Source organism: Podarcis pityusensis (genome assembly GCF_964106645.2).
Source record: "Podarcis pityusensis genome assembly, chromosome: 10".
NCBI lineage: Eukaryota > Metazoa > Chordata > Lepidosauria > Squamata > Lacertidae > Podarcis > Podarcis pityusensis.
The window spans coordinates 73,629,037-73,644,393 of NC_138035.1; the positions used below are offsets into that span (position 1 = coordinate 73,629,037).

The window sequence follows — 15,357 nt, forward strand, 5'->3', positions numbered from 1 at the left end:
TTTTTACCAATATTTGCTTTTTTATGCACACATTACCCTAGTGGTTTTTTTGGTTTTCTTTAATGTACACATTACCTGGTTGGATAACTGAATTGCAAGATTCATAGAACTGTGATTTTTGAAGCATGGCTGTGTTTCAGTTATTGTACTGTTTCAGAAAGTGCAAATTAAGTAGGCTCACCTTTAAATGTGAACTGAATCGAACTTCTCCTAAATTCCTATTTGGGATTGCAGTATTCCTAAATGCATTTACTAGGGAGGAAGCCCCAATGAACACCAGCTCTGTCCACAGTTTCATTGCCTTTGACTAGGCTTATGCGAATTTACACCCATTGTAACCTAGGGATAACACCATGCAGATCTTCCATCCCCCTTCACTCTGCTCTGTTATTACGTTGAAATTCAGTTCAGCCCCTGACTGAGGTCTTGGCCTGCCATACCCACTTATAAACAAATCTGTTTGAAAGTTTAATTACAAGCCTGGCTTCATTGGTAAGAAGCAATCTTCTTTAATTACATGCTTTATCAAACCTGGTGATTTAGAGCTGTATAATAATTTCTTCTAAAAGCACTGGGCTTTTCTCTAAAATTTTCTAAGGGCTATGTTTTTTGAAGCATGAGTAGATCTCATGTGTGTTTACCATTTATGACCACCTTGGTTGCCATGAATGACTAAATGCATGAGTGTGGATACCCTCATGATTACATTTTGTGAAGGTTCAAAAACTCAGAAATAAACCCAAGGGAAGGGGACAAAAGGCTTGGCAATCACCTAAATGTGTTTGCCAGCATTCATTTGTGTATGCCAGAGGTGAGTATGCATCATATTTTTCTGACATTCGCAAAATGAAGCTGAGATTGTCAACAGTGGTCCAATTGGTTTCAGACTTCAGGGCATAGGTCTGGAGGGACCCAAAGGACGGCCTCTTTGGAGGTTCGGTTCTGGTGCCCCTGCCCAATGAAGCAAAGAGCCATATGCACAAAGGGGTCTGAATAAATACGGTAAGTGCAGCACCCCAATTTCTGTGTGAGGGTTTTTTTAAATGTAAACTGTGGTTGCTTTAGTCCATGTTCAGCTTGCAAAGCAACATGCTCTGAGCACCACTGCAATGGCATGGTAGATGTGGATTCAGCTACTGCTGGATTGCACATTGTAGTGATAGCATAACTTTTTCTGCTCGTGCTGAGATACTTCATTCACAGGTCGAAAAAGAGAGAGAGGGGGACGTCTGAATTACTATGAGGAGCTTTTGAAGGGGGGGTAAGATGTGTTTAAAAGCAATCCTGGGATCATAATAGTGAAACATTTATTCCTCCTAGTGATACAACAATAACAAAATGATATTTAGGGGAGGAAATGGAATAAAATGCAAAATGCATTATTAGATTTGTACCTGTCTCCTGGGTATGAAAATTACTTGTAACAGAACACTGCTGTTGCTACTACTACTGTGAAGAAGGAATAAGCATACGGAAGGTCACATACACAAATTTCATTCCTGAAAGCTGACACTTTTCTAACCTCTCGCTGTTCATAATGAACCTGTCTAAAAGTGCATTGTACTTCAGAAACAGTAACCTAATTCACATCAGGAAAAGATCTCACAAAGGGAACAGAGAAGACTTTATTTTAATTATTATGTTGTGCACTGGGGTTTGCTGTTGTTTTATTGATTGGAGTTTAGAAATTACTTACTGTAATTGTTGAGTGGATTTCTGTTTAATTTTGAAATGCTGATATTTAATATTATTTTATATTATTTTACTGAATGTTGAATGTTATTTTATTTGCATATTGTATATTGTATTATGCATATTGTCTTATTTATATGATGTTAGCCACTCTGAGCCTGGCTTTGGCTGGGGAGAGCGGGATACAAATAAAATTTATTATTATTATTATTATTATTATTATTATTATTATTAATGCCAGTTTGGGATTCTAAAATGATGATTTTCTTTTTTACTCTGTGTGTTTCTCCCTCTAGAGAGAATCTCCACATTGTCATGGCTTTTCACTGGTAAAATCTCTCACCACCGCCACCACCACTACTTTAAAGCTATCATGGCTACGTATTTTGTACATGCAAGTGCATGCAGTGGAGCCTCTGTGTCTTTTTATTTTAAGAAAAGCAGCTTTGAGGGTGGGTCAGTTTGAAGTAGAGAAGTGTTAGGAGGGATGGATGCTTCACATTTTCTGTAAAGTATTCCAAATCACTCTCCCCACCCACCCACTGGCTTCCCTGAGATTGGCTCTTCTCAGCTGGGATGTGGTGATGCTGAGGTGACCATTGCCTGTTCCAGTTGCCTTAGAACTTGCTCAGTCCAGAAAGGTCTCCCAGGCTTGCCTGCTTGTACAGCTGTGCCCATTCAAACAGAGCAGATGCTGCTCAGTTTGCACCTTGCCACCCTGGATACTTTACAAAATGGTTGGCCTAAACCCTGAAGCAGAATTAGATGGCCTAGTGACCAACATTTGAAAATCCAGGCACAGTTCCAGACAGGGGGCTCTGTGAAGATGGTAGCAGTTGGATAGACAATCAGAGTGCCTCTAGTCTCTAGATTTTTAAACAGAGCTGATGGGAAGCTCAAGTATTTTTCTCCCCCTGACCTGGTGTTTCTGCCTTCGTCAGCCTATTTTATCTGGATTCATTCATGTTGCATTCTTAAAGGAATATTGAAAGGGGAAATGTTAAGGTTGTTTTAAAATTTGCTCTATGTTTGCAACTTCTGACATTTGAAAAGCCTACTTACCTTGCACTAATTAAAGTAAATAATCAGTCAGAGAGCTGATCTTTTGCCAAAAGCTCTGTTTTGATCTAGTAGCTCAGCTCTAGCTTACCTTGCTCATAGTAATTCCCATTCCCATTGGTTTGGTTCACTCATAACAATAAGCCATGGTTTGCTTAAAAACTACGAGTTAACTACATGTTGTCCCACAGATGATGAAGCAAACTTTTTGTTTTTGCTTTGTGTCTTTGTAGCATGGAGAGGATCCGGGGTGGAATAGCCAAACAAACCCTTGCTAAGGAAGGGTGCTGAGTTCACCCATAATGCCAAACTACTGTATAGTTAAAGCAAGCCATGGCTTCAGACCATGGTTTGCTGGCAGTAAACTCAAGACACCAGACTGGTTTCAGATTATAAAGTCAACCATGTTTTAATAAGCCATAGTTAGCTTAGCATTGTCTAAGAAAAACCAATAGAGATATAAAAGCTCTATTTCCATATCAAGCTTGATAATGCTTTAGGTGAAACGGATTGGAGCACGGACAAACTGCTTTGTGTAGATAATATCTCTAAGCAGTAGGGTGGTGGAAGCCTTTCATGAAGCACTACAGTTGGTGGATCATAGAAGGTTCTGGGTCAAACAGTTAACTATAGTCTAAACGTATCCTTACTGGTGATTACTTATATGACCCTTCGGACTGTTTGCTAAAATGTCTCATTGAGATCAGATAATGAAAGTATGATGTAGACATTTTATTTATTTAACAGTATTTTAAATCTACTTTTCTAGGCAAACCCATCCAAAACAGCTGCCAATAGTTAAAACTCCTACAATGGGTGAACAAGGAATATACTGGGTGGAATTCAGTGAAGCATTAAGTGGTGTTTGTGCGTGTGCAATGGGACTTCCTCCTCTCCTCCTTCGACATCCTCCCTAAACCCTCTGAGTGGATTCAGGGGGTGCGGAGGGGAGAGGGGGAAAGTCCCATTGTGGGAGCAGCCTTGCTCTGTGCACAGAACATAGTTGAGTTCCACCCACTATCAATTAAAATCTAGTCAAAACAAAATAAAGCAGTGTAATCTTGACAATAGGACAATCTCATGCCTAGAAAGCTTTTATCAAAAGACATTTTTCCAGAGCCTTCTGAAATCTCTGCAGCATTTCCATATGATGCAGATCTGAAGAGAGAGAATTTGAAAGATGTGAGGGCTCCCCGGAAAAATCTTGTTCCCTCGTGGCCACTTGAGGAGCACTTCATTGATCTCAGTGTGTGGCCCAACAAATAGCTTTGGCCAAAAACTTTACAGGTTGAAATCATCATATAAAGCATGCCTCTCCCATATCAGTCTCTGCAGCGGTTTGACTTGACCCGCAAAGGAGCAATCCTCCATTGTCCATCAAGGCACGAAGATGCCAATAACACTGGGTCCAGAAACAGACTGGCAACCATTGGAGCCGGTATATGAATGATGTGACCACTTTGCCCCCATCAGGCCCCTAGCAGCTGCATTTTGGACCAGCTGAACTTTCTGAACAATCCTCAAAGGCAGCGCCAGATAGTAGTTTAATCTGGATGGAACCAGGATATGTGGCTCTTGCTAGAATAGTCTTGATCTAAGCACCCACCTGCTAGAAATCACAACCCAAAGAGTTCAGTGGAGAGTCACTTTCAGAAACCAGCCCAGGCCCCCTTGGCAACCTCCTCCTCTCAGTCATGCTGCCCACTGCCTAAGATCAGCAGAAGAGGTCCTTCTCTGGGTCCCAGCTAGAGTGGAAGCACATTTGAATGGGATTGGAACCTTTTCTGTGGCTACACACAATTTGCATCCAGTTTACTTGAATGAATAAAGTAAAACACACAGATGTAGTTTTGTTGTAAACATTATTAAGGGACTTTACGTATTAACAGAAAGCTATCGGGTGTCATGTCATTAAGAAACTAAGTGCTATCAAGTGCCATTAAGAGTGATTAAGTTGGCTAATTAAAATAATATATGGACTCTGCATGACTGCTTGTATCTGGTGAGCTGCTCTGATTAGCCTTATGAACCTCACTACTATGAAAACCCGTGTTTCCAGATTTCTGCATGCAACAGACAGCGAGAGGGAGACAGAGACAAGCAGACCCAAGGGGGGGGGGAGAGGGGAAATGCCTGCAGGGCCCTTTGCCCCTGGCATTTGTAAGAGTGGGAGATGCTGGTGCCAAATAGGAGCTAGAAGGCAGATAATTTATGCTGGAGTGTCAAGTGGTTCTGTAAGATCTCCTGCTTTGTTATCTCACTTCTCTCAACAAACAGGAGAAGGAAAGGGACAATGGGGGCAGCAGGCAAGCTGGAATCAAACCTGTCAAACGTCAAGTCACCCAACCTCTTAAGCAATTTTGGAACAATACGCTGGAGCACGGGAACTTAGCTCACAGAAAACATGAATATTTTTAATCACCTATGCAGTGGTTTTCAACCAGTGTGCCATGGCACCCTGGGGTGCCTTGAATGATGGTCGGGGTGCCGTGGGCAACACTGGTCTCTGTCCCTCTTTCCCCTCCTCCCTCCTCTGATGCCCTCTCGCATCTCTGCCCCTCATAGACTTGCACAGCTGTTTGTTGCAGCAGCCCTGGCTACATGTTACCCAGGTGAATTGTGTCTCTGGGGCTGGCCAGGAGGTGCTGGTTGCCAGGAGCTGAAGCGGCCTCGGAGTAGGCAAACAAGTGGGCAGCAAGTCCTTGCTGTTGGGAATGGACAGACAAGTCCCAGTTCCCTGTGGGGCAGTGTGAGGAGGCACCTATGGGGGGGGGGCTTAGAGACCAGGGGCAGCAGCAGTGGCTGCCTGGAGGACTCCCAAGGAGAGGGGGGAGGAGAGGAGGCTGAGGGAACATTGCACAAGGGAGGGTGTTTGAAAAAGGGTGAGAGGCTGCCAGCTCTGCAGGCAAGGGGTGACATAACTGGGATCCTGAGCCCCACAGGGGTGACACAGAAAGAATGTACTTGGTCAGGGGAGACATGGACTCAAAAAGGTTGAAAACCTCTGGCCTATTGTGAAGAAAAATTGCCACACCTGTTGAGAGTGAGTGCAATCACTCATCCATCATTAAAATACACAATGAAACAAGACTGTTAAAATATCAATAATATAATTAAAGCAATGTAATTAAAGCGACACATCCCTTAAAGCAAGAGACTCAGGTTGAGAGATCAAGGGAATACCTGCATAAGTAGGTGCATCTTAAAAAAAAACGGCAGAATGGCAACAAAGTTGCAGCCACTCTTATAATGGGGGGGGGGGGCACGGACTCTTGGCGTAGCTTCCAACCCTGCGATTCTAAACCTGATTTTGCCTGCAGCATCATGATGCCACTACAGTCCCTGATTGTTTGGAATCAGTGCTGGGGAGAACAGTAGCATCTTAATCTAAACAGTTCACCCCCAGTAGTAGTAGTAGTAGTAGTAGTAGTAGTAGTAGTAGTGGTAGTAATAATAATAGGCCATTTCACAATGAAGAATGTTCCAGTGCAGATATACAGCACAGTCCTGGTTTTAAAAAAAAGACTGTGTTTTGTTTTATGCAAGAGCTGTGAAACATTTGCAGTAGTAAATTGCTTTTAGGGCATACGCTACTCAGGACAATTAAAATAAATAGGAGGAAAGCACTGCTAATTGTCCATGAGCTAAGAATAACACTCTTATGGTGCATTTCTGCCTTTATCAAGCTTTTTCATCTGGGTGTAGGTGTGTCCACAATTTCCCTTCTACAGGCAGGTATCCAAAAGACACCTGCCATTTTCATCCCTGACTTTTTGTAATCTATAAAAGTAATAAATATTATTATATATATATATATATATATATATATATATATATATATTAATAGGAAACAACAGCCTGGAGTTTATAATAGAGAGCTATGGCACTGCTGGAAGACTGTTTTTTTAAAAAACCATATCATTCTGTATTAAATTTTATAGGCTTTTACAACGATATTGGCTCTAAGTCTGTTAATTTCAGTGAAGCAATTCAATTTCTTAGCACCTTGAGGACAGGAGAGGGGTTGTAGTGGCCTGAGGGAGGACAAGAAGCGTTAACCTCATGTTCCCCAGACTGTGTGCTGCAAGAGGAGCTGAATCATGCCTTCAAAAATCAAAGCACTGTGTTGGATGTATCCTCCACTCTGCAGATGGGGGAATGATGCAGCCTTGATCCCACCTCTTACAGCCGATTCGTGGGCAGATTCCCTGAGGCTACAGCAGATGCTCCCAGAAGCAAAGACAAAAACGTGGCCCCATTCTTGGTCCCACTGGATTCAGTAGGATTTGTGATAAACTAGATGTTGGAGTCAGTGCTTGGATGCTGCTGAAAATGCCCACCAAACACACCTATTTCTCATATGGAAAAATAAACCCCTTACGTTACGATATCTCACAATATTCTCCTTTCCTCTTTCCTCTCCGGCTAGCAGGGGTGGAGGAAGTTGCCTGTACTGGCATCACAACCCGAATCAGGTTTCATGGAAGGGGAAGGGGTCTGGCGGTGGTTTCCTTCAGTGGTAGCCAGGCATTTATCATGGCCAGGCTGAAGCACAGTGACTTATCCAACACCATCCGTGAGCATTTTTACCCAACAAGGATATGAACCTGGATTTCCTGTTTCAAAACTCAACACTCAAACCAGTAAGCCGCAGTGCTTAATTCACAAACTTATTATTATTATTATTACATGAGAAGTATGTGAATGAGAATGGGTGTAAACAAATGCCTATCTGTCAATTTTGGTTTCTCCCAGTCTCTTATTTTTCCAATTTCTTTACCAGTATGTGGATTTTTTTCTTTTTTAAAAAATGAAAATTTGTTAGCATTTTAGTGCATATTTCTCCTTATATACACATTTTTGCAATCGATTTCCCACAATATAATGCATTTTTGTATGTTATCTTAACTAATATATGACCTGTGTTATAAACTGCTTAGAGTTTTGTTTAAATATAAAGAATATAGATTGCATCAATCAATCAATCAATCAATCAATCAATCAATCATTTTTGTGACCATTTCAGATTGGAAAATTTGGGGAAGTGTGGATTTTGATGGATAAGCAGTGTTTTGCTTCACATACTTCTTTAGGAAGTGTGATCAAGGAAGGTTTGCATTAAAATGCAAACTGAATCAAATTTGTCTTCCATCCTTACTAAGAGCACCGTTATCCTAGACACACTTACTCAAAATATAAGTCCCACTGTATTCAGTGGTGTTTACTCTCAGGCAGCCTGCCTAGGTTTGCAGCCTTAAGAGCACAACTGTGAGACTCACTTTCGTTTTACATTCCAGAAACAGAATGCAGCCATAATGCTGCCTTAGTCATTGCAGTCCAACTGTAGTCAAGAGGAAAAGCAGAGAACCTGACTTGGAGTGCTCCTGCCTTGCAGCAAGCCTTCCTAAGCTAGGAATGGGGAGCCAGCTGGATGATGCTTGTGTCCAGCTGCTCTTTCAGTTCACCCCAAGCCCGGTACTCTGCTGGCTGACCCTTGCCTTTGTGGAGATTGGCTGGGCTTCCAAAGTTCCTGCCACTCATTTGAGGATGTATCCCACTTGGAAGAGTTGTTCATCACCCATAATGTATTGAGCTTGGAGTAGGGCAGAATAGCAGGGAGATTAAAGCTCAATATGCAAAAGAGGCTTTCAAGCCTGGGCAGAGCTTTGAATCAGAGAACTTTACTGGGCTGCTGCAACTGTTATCGGAAGCTAGCAGATAGAGCTCTAGAGGGAAGCTCTTGCATTTCCTGGCTATCGCACTCTAAATTAAAGGCAGCCTCTGGCTTTTGGGGCGAGGCACCATTTTGCCAACACTGAAGTCAGCAAATTCTAAACCATTCCGGCTATCTCAAATTGTTTGCAAACTGGGTGAAGATGTTTGTGGAAAGTGATGTGTTCTCTGTTGCAAATTCCCTGATGCTTGCCTGTAGTTTTAATCACGATATTTAGAGAAGCTCACTGCTCTAAACCCAGTTAAATGCAGCCCATGGTGTCGGGTGCAGGACTGCTTACCAAGTCTTCACATTGCTGCAATGAAACGTTCTGATGTGTGTTATGTCTTTGGACAAATATATGATCAAGTTGGCAGTGTGTGTGAAAGGGAAATACACATTTTGTTTTCTTCCTCATTCTCTTAACTTTTGCTGTTTCTTCACATACAAAATATATTTATGCACACAACTGCACTGAGGCAAGCTGGGGCAGCAGCTGGCAAGAAAGTTAGGGTAGCTCTTCACCACTTGAGACAGCAGCTCAGGTGGAACCTCGGAAGCTGCCTTACACTGAGTCAGAGCCTTGGTTCATCTCCGCTGACAGGCAGTGGCATGCCTGCCTTTCAGAAAGGGCACAATTCCCATTTCTACCTGGAGATGATGGCAACTGAACTGGATGCCCTGCCATTAAGCAGGAGGAAGGGCTGTAGCTCAACACAAATAGATCTGCAACAACCAAGGTGATGCAGACGTCAATTTCAAAGAGGACCACACATGGGGCACCTGCTCTAGAACAGATCTACTCGTGAATATATCAGGAGGAGAGGTACTGCAGTGAATGTTCATTCTCTGAACCTAGGAAGGAGCATTATGGAGAAGGTAGTATCTATTGAAGCACCTCAAAACATAACCCAAAAGAGAGGAGCCTTCATAATGGGCATCACCTGAGATGAAGCTACAGCCTCTTCCCTGCTAGATCATCCTGGGACATAGACTTGTGAAAAACAACAGATGCACCTATAGCTTTGCTATTTTGTTGGCAGTTCAGAAATATTGTTGCACAGGGAGCAGTGAAGCAGCTGGATGACATTAGTAGTAATTGCTTAATACTGTCATCACATTTGCTTACATGAAGGGAAAAGCAACAGACTATCAATCAGAGGGCAGAATATTCATAGTCTGTGATCATAGTAAGTGCCTTTGAGTGTCATGGCAACAGTCTCACGAGAGAGGCTCTTGATTGCTCTATGCTGTGCTACTCATAGTGGCACCATTCCTCGATTAATTTTAGTTTTAGTTTTAAATGCCATATCCAATATTACTGCTTAATTTTGTTTTAAATTTAATCCAAACAATTTCTCACTCAAAGCTGTCCCTTTTCTTCCAGCACCCATTTCATAGTTAGGTATGGCTTATCTATACCTATAAATGGTTGAGATCAAAATTGTAATTGATTTGTTAAAGCTGTGTGACTAGCCAGCAAATTTAACTTAAATTTTACAGGTCTATTAACTATTAATTATGATAAATGGTTAATCTGTAATTGTAAAAATAAATAAATTGTGCTTTTCATAATGGCATTGTTTACTAATACCTATGGTTTCCCCACGAAACCAGGTCCTATTATTGTCACCAGGGTTAGCAATAGCTAAGCCTTCATGTTCTTCAGAATAATTGACTCACAGGATGAAAAGTGGGCAGCAAATTCAGCAGTGCCCCTCTGTGGGAAGTGCAAGGTCATCCACAGTTCAGTCTCCAACCCTTAGCACCCTCTGCCACCTAGACTCCAGTAGAGTTCTGTGTTTTGATTTCCGAAAGGCTGAGTCCTCTGATAGGGCCGTGGGGCAAACTAGGAGAGCTGTGCCTGGCAGGTCTAGGCAGAGGGTCTGGGAACAATAACTTACTCTGAGGTTCACCAGGAGTTTCCTCCCGCTCCAGGATCTGAATATTAGATGCATGTTTAAACTGGTTGGATGAGTGAACTAATGGATAGTTGGCAACTACTAAGGACAAAATGCAACAAGCAAAATGTAGGAGCAGTCAGCTGCACTGCATAATAATTTAAAGATTTAATGCTGGTTAAAGAGGAAACCTGATTCATAGAATTGTAGAATTGTAGAGTGGGAAGGGACCTCAGGGGTCATCTAGTCCAACCCCCTGCAGGGCAGGAATCTCAGCTAAAGCATCCATGACAAATGGCCGTCCAACATCTGCTTAAAAGCATCCAAGGAAGGAGAGGCCAATGCTTCTAGTGGGAGTCTGTTCCACTGTCAAAAGCTCTTACTATCAGAAAATTATTTTTGATGTTTATTCAGACTCTCCTTTCTTATAACTTGAATCATTGCTTCAGGTCCTAGCCTCCAAAGCAGGAGAAAACAAGCTTGTGGTTTCCTGTATTTACATTTTCCATGTTAGGCTGAGAGAGAGAGATTTGTAGCCTGGTGAGATGTTGGACCTGCTCTCTTAGTCCAAGTTCAATACATTGACACAGCACAATGCTTCATGTTCAGTGATGTGCCCTGAATTTGGGGCTCACCCCCCGCTTCCTTCTGAAGAACAAATGGGAATGACAGTAGGGATGTTTGACTGCCCTGATACAAATACATTGCTGTATAGGTGATAACCAGCTTCAGCTGGTTACTTTTTCAGTGTGACACTAACATGAAAAATCCAAGGATTTACATTCTTCTTTAAACAGGTTACCAGTAGCAATTATTTTACATTAAGAGGCAAAATCCTGATCCCTGTCTTGCAGAGAAGCCACTGACTCCACTACTCTGCTCTGCTTGTGATTGCGCAGGCAGAAATCTGAACCTAAGGAGGAACTGTATCCTGTTTATCACCAGACACAGGCATGACTTCCATTTATATCCTAAGCTATAATTAGTTCTGATTATTAAGTACATTTGTATAAGTACTGATGATCCCAGAATGACATCTGAATGCAGCAAATTTTCCATTAAAAATAGCTTACTCAATTTAATACCTCTCCCTTTCATATTTTTTCCAGATTTAACATTTTTCAGACTGAAGACACCTGAGTCCAAACATTGTTTGTAAAATTATATGGTGTTCGTGTACTTTATAGATACGTGACTCATTATCCTAAAAGCTGGGAAATAAGTTGTGGGGAGGGAAGGTGGTCCAGTAGTTTTGTGATTGGTGAGATTTCTAAACAATCCAGTTTTCTCTCTTCCTTTTTTCATAAAGGAAGTTCCTTTATCTGTTGGCTTCCATAGAAGCAAAATGTTGCATTGCATCTTGGGTGGTCTTTTGAGAAATGGAGATGGGGAAGCCATTTTTCCATTAACACAGTTATTTCATGTAATGAGCATCAGACGCTGATTCTGGTTTTAAGGTGTTAGAAACAAAGCTCCCTTGAAACAGTTGCTAGTTTTTGTATGGTTAAACAAACACATGTACGAATGCATGCTGGCTGATTCTGAGACATAGCAATATCATGTGCTGGTCTTTCACAATTTCCGCATTTTGACATGGGAGCATATTCGTGTGTGGGTAACCATGCACACCTGAAGCCTGCTTCTGACAAGAAAAGCCACTGCTTGGGGATGGCTCTGAACAACACCAGCCCCCACGTTAGGGGGGCACAGGATTTCAGCCAGAGGGGGAAGGAGAAGGGTAATAATCATGTTACCTAGCATATATGAAGTACCTTACATCACAGTATTTCTGAAGAGTTTAGGCTTTAAGGCTTTAAGCCATCTCATCAGTGGTTGTACCTTAACCTCCCTGTTATAGTTGGGTACTGGGAGAACAAATTCTGGTTCACAGAACTCATAGGATAAGGGTTTGGAAGCCAGGAAGTGTAATTACAATCTAAGTAATCAAAACCCTTAAAGAAGGCTCCTTTACAACTATTTCCTAAAAATGTGGGACTCTATTGCATATACTGTAATCGCAGAATGCTAACATTTAGCAGAACACTTGAGTTCTGCAAGTGCAAACCAATACTTTGTCTTCAGCAGCTCTGCATAAAAATCACTTTATGTGTGTGTGTGTTTCCAGTTCAGATATTCTGAGATCAATGATTACCCACAAATGACCTATTATTATTGGATAAATATTAGACAAGGTTCGGCAATTGAGGTGTGTGTTCAGAACTACAGATATTCCGTTGTAACCTTTTATGTACCCTGCCTTGAAATTACCCTTTCAATATTTAATGCTGTTTTTGCCCACTAATCCTTATTTTTCAGTCTGTCCTGCCCTCCCAAAGACAATAATAATTCAATGTCTGACCAATCGAACAATGTTCTCAAGTGTAAATGTTGCAGGCAGGAATTCTCTGTTTATGTTGATTCTGTCAAGGACAATTCTGTTGGTTATTGTGCCTGTTTGTTGGTTTTGAAGTGTCTGCTAGTTCATCCTATTAGCTGGTGCTCAATTCTATTGAAATCGATGGGAATTTGATATGTTTGTGACTGTTGATTTATGAATGTGAACTTTGCTAATTGTCTATTATGTTGTATGTTTGTTATACGGAATGTTGGTCCTTAAAAACATATAATTAGGCAAGACAGACCATGGAAAATAGAACAAGAAAGCATAAACCAAATTATCAGATTAGCCTAATGGGGTGTTCTCACACCTTACAGTGTTAATCTTAAGGAAGTTGCTTCTCAATGTCTGTGCTGCCACTGCAAACAAAAGTGGGGAGGTGGGGAGGGTCTTGTTGGGAAAAGGATTAGAACTCTCCTTTTGTCTCCCCTCCCCGCTGTCTTTCAAACATGAAAGGACTTCAACCCATAAACAATACTTGTGGTTATTCTGTCATTCAGATTTGTATCCGTCAGAGACTGCTGATGAAAACCACAGCATTTGCACATAATTTAGTTGTGTTCTAATTCTCCCACAGCTGCTTCCAAACTGTGCAGTTACTTGAAGTTATCATTCTGAGAAGGTTTTTTAATTTAGGTGGATGCCACAGGCCCTGGCTATTCTTGGCGAGAGTCAATCTGGGCTGCCCTTGTACTATGCGTTATTTAATTAGTAGGTACTTAAACACTGTGACTGTTCAATAACTCCTCTGTGTTTTCTCCATAATGATTATAATTACACCCAGTGATGGAAGACTGAGCTGCTGCATGCAAAGGCGTCAGGCTTGTGATGGAAAGAGATGGGCTTCTAATCATTTCCTTATTGAAAACTACAGCTGATCTGGCAGAGTATTTCAGGTGCAGACTGTGGGGTGGCCTGGGATCCTAATTTCTGTTACTTTAGTGTACTCCCAAAGGAAACCCCTCATTCACACATCAGACTTTCCAAAAGCAAATAGCCCTGCCTCCCTGCAGATCTGAAGTCAAATGTTAGCAACTCTAACCCTTTTAATGACTTCCAGAGGGGTAGATGTGTTAGTCTGCTGTAGCAAATGCGACAAAGAATCTTGTAGCTCCTTAAAGACTAGCAGATTTATGAGGGCATCCACTCTTGTTCGTTTCATTGGATGAATTATGCCTTTTATAGCAAATTATTTTTACTGCACACATTTCTGTGTGTGCAGTAAAAATAATTTTGCAAGGTGACTATTTCGGGGGACAATCATGCATTCATTTTGGCCAACAGGTGTTGTGTAAGCATCCCAGGAGATTCATATAACAATGCAGCTTAAAGCTAAACCACAGCAAGGGCTGCAGACAACTGTCTGGTGCCTTTCCTGGGTTGAGAAGTCATGTCAACATCATGTGCATGTTCCATAGCATTTCAGCTCTGTAAAGTATATAACACGCATTGCACCTTATCCTCCTGCTTTTTTGCCAGAGGCATTGCTTGGTATTTAAAACACTCAGGACACAGGCCTATGATACATATTTCCATAACGTTTGCATATGCTACTTTATATGTCTCGATTTGGGATGGGCGAATCTGTCAGTTTCACTTTCCCTCAGTTTTGCATTTTGATTTGATTGCTTTCTGTGCCACATGAAGTGCAAAGCAGCTTACAAACAAGAAATAATAACAACAACATAATTCAGAATGGATAGGTTTGATCTTCTTGCAGTCCATGGGACTCTCAAGAGTCTCCTCCAGCACCATAATTCAAAAGCATCAATTCTTCGGCGATCAGCCTTCTTTATGGTCCAGCTCTCACTTCCATACATTATTACTGGGAAAACCAAAGCTTTAACTATATGGACCTTTGCTGGCAAGGTGATGTCTCTGCTTTTTAAGATGCTGTCTAGGTTTGTCATTGCTTTTCTCCCAAGAAGCAGGCGTCTTTTAATTTCATGACTGCTGTTACCATCTGCAGTGATCATGGAGCCCAAGAAAGTAAAATCTCTCACTGCCTCCATTTCTTTGCCTTCTATTTGCCAGGAGGTGATGGGCCCAGTGGCCATGATCTTCGTTTTTTTGATGTTGAGCTTCAGACCATATTTTGTGCTCTCCTCTTTCACTAAGAGGTTCTTTAATTCCTCCTCACTTTCTGCCATCAAAGTTGTCTCATCTGCATATCTGAGGTTGTTGATATTTCTTCCAGCAATCTTAATTCCAGCTTGGGATTCATCCAGTCCAGCCTTTCACATGATGAATTCTGCATATAAGTTAAATAAGCAGGGAAACAATATACAGCCTTGTCGTACTCCTTTCCCAATTTCAAACCAATCTGTTATTCTATATCCAGTTCTAACTGTAGCTTCTTGTCCCACATAGAGATTTCTCAGGAGACAGATGAGGTAGTCAGGCACTCCCATTTCTTTAAGAACTTGCCATAGAACATCACAAATATAACACAAATCATATAGAATAATTTACAAATCATCACTAAAACAATTACAATCTATGAAACACTATTAGCAAAACAACTAAAAAAATAAGTTTAACAGCACAATTACAATAAAAGTAATAGGATTCACAAAGTACTACAGCATTCATAA

At 41.4% G+C, this 15,357-nt stretch overlaps 1 protein-coding gene across 3 annotated transcripts in view; it reads left to right on the forward strand.

Moving 5' to 3' along the window:
• FRMD4A (FERM domain containing 4A) overlaps positions 1-15,357 on the forward strand; it is a 411,715-nt gene that overhangs the window by 71,138 nt on the left and 325,220 nt on the right. The window lies entirely within an intron of this gene.